Below are 2,432 nucleotides of genomic sequence, written 5' to 3' on the forward strand. Positions count from 1 at the left end.
AGGGGGACGGCCTGGCGCCTGCGCAGGGGGTTTTCTCCCTTGGGGCGGCCTCGAGTGTGAGCCCCTATACTGACGGGTGCGCGAGGGTGTTCGCTACCTCTGCATCCTCAGGGGTCCTCTGATGCTGTTTTTTTGTTTTTTGGGTTTTTTTTGTTTAATCCTCACTCGAGGATGGATATACATATATATACATATATATAAAATATATACATTTATATTATAAATAATAATACTAATAATAATATAAATATCTTATTATATTTGTTACATTTATTAATATATTATAAATAATAATATAAATATATTATTATATTTATTAAATATATAAATAAGTATTTATTTATATATTAAGTATATATATATTTTTAAATTCTCACCTGAGGATATTTTTTCCATTGCTTTTAGAGAGAGTGGAAGGGAGGGGGAAGGAGAGAGAGAGAGAGAAACATCCATGTGAGAGAGACATCCACAGGCTGCCTCCTACAAGAGCCCCAACCGGCTGGGGATGGAAACTGCAACCCAGGCACGTGCCCTTGGCAGGGAAGAGAATCCTAGACCCTTGGACGCGCAGGCCCACGCTCCAACCACAGAGCCACACCAGCCGGAGTCCGGATGCTGTGTTTTTAAAACTCTGCTCCTGCCACTTCAACATTATGTTTAGGGATGAATAACAAAGACAAATCGGGCTGGAGGAGTGGGAGCTGATGAGAAAGAGCCCCGAAGAAACCCAACACCTCCCCCATCCCACCCCGTGCGCGCGCTGGGCTGAGAGAATGTAGCCTCCACGGAGAGCCTATGTTCCCCTACGAAGGCTGGTTTCTGAAGAATTTCCTCAAATCCTGAATAGATGCACAGGCCCCAGGAGTAATTAACTGCACTGTGGGTGTGCTCCCAAGGCTCTAAGTCAGCCCGGATGCATTTTAGGTGCAGAGATACGCATTTCTTGGCCCTTAAGGCCACGCAGTCAGGAGCGCGCAGGAGACCACTCCAGGACGGGACGGATCTCAGGAGGGTGATTCTTGACCAGCCTTTTCCAAGCTCATCCTCTTCGTGGACTGAGGGTTCCAAGGAGGGTGAAGGGAAGCCTGGAGGCAGCAAGAAGGCTGCTGGGCCCCCAAAAGAAGCCCTCCGTTCCCTGTGCCTGTTCTTTTCTGCTTCCACGTAAGAGGCTCACAAGGCTGTCACCTATCACCTCCTTGCCTATTTTATCATCCGTCCCTGGTCGATTTAATATCTTGAGATACTTGGCGCCTAAAATGGACAAACTCTAGAATTAAGCTGGCTCAGACCACTGTTCCTAAATAAGGTTTTCATCCTGAAGGCTTTTCCAGGGTTCAAGTCTTGGAAAACCGACCATAAAATGCCCACTTAACATGTAATGGGTTCCTATACATAACTTTTTAGTAACCTGAGTACAAATATCCTTTATGAAGGATTTTTCTGCAGAGAATTTCTTCCGTGTCTCTTTGCTGTCTATACAAATAGTGTTTTGCACTTTGAGATTTAGTTACCATACAATAATCAAGGTGATTGTTGAACTGCTTGACAGTACACCTCCCTCACTGCCTATAACGTACTATCTTGTAATCATTTTACACATGGAATTTTCTTTTACTGACATCCTGGACTACTATTTGGAGAAGTGTTAATGTTCTGCTTTTTTTCCACTGAGAGGGAGAGGAACGTTGAATAGAATGTTGTAGAGAAAATTTTTCTGTCTGACTGTGAGGTAGGCACTCTTTCACATGTGTATCTAATTGGATTCTTGAAAGGTTTCTGGGTGGATATTGTCCTCCTACCCCCATTTTATAGATGAAGAAATAGACTTAGAGGGATTAAATAACTCATGTAGGTTCAGATGACTAGGAAATAAACAAGGTAGGATTCAAAGGCGTCAATATGACTCCTAAGCTTGTGTTTGCTCCACCAGATCATGCTGCTTCTCAAATTCTGAATTTATCTTGTAATTAATGCTACAATCCTCTAAAAATGTTCTCTCAGCAAAATGCAGATTTACACTTCATTTTTGTATGGCTCATTAATCTCCATATTGGCTACAAACTGCCATAGTTCATGTATAGACAATAAAATAAAATTAGTATTTATAAGGTGAAATACTTGTTCAGAAATATTATTTGAAGTAGTACATGTATTAAATATATAATAAACATTCAGGTCATTTAAGTTAGTCCTATCTTCAATGAAAGCCAGACTATTAGATGGCTGTGAATTGACCATTACTATACAGGCAAAATTGCCATAGTCTTCCCTGGCTAGAAAAATAATCTGCTGGAGCATTGCCCAGTGCATTGCACTTTGCCCCCATTGTAGCAATTCAAGTGTTCTCAGCATATGTTAGCTCCTGAAACCGACTTCCCTATCTTGACAGATGATTGCCATCCATGAGCTCACAGGCCTTATTCCTTCTTAAA

The sequence above is a fragment of the Miniopterus schreibersii genome (assembly GCF_964146895.1).
Source record: "Miniopterus schreibersii genome assembly, chromosome: 2".
In the NCBI taxonomy this organism is placed as follows: Eukaryota; Metazoa; Chordata; class Mammalia; order Chiroptera; family Miniopteridae; genus Miniopterus; species Miniopterus schreibersii.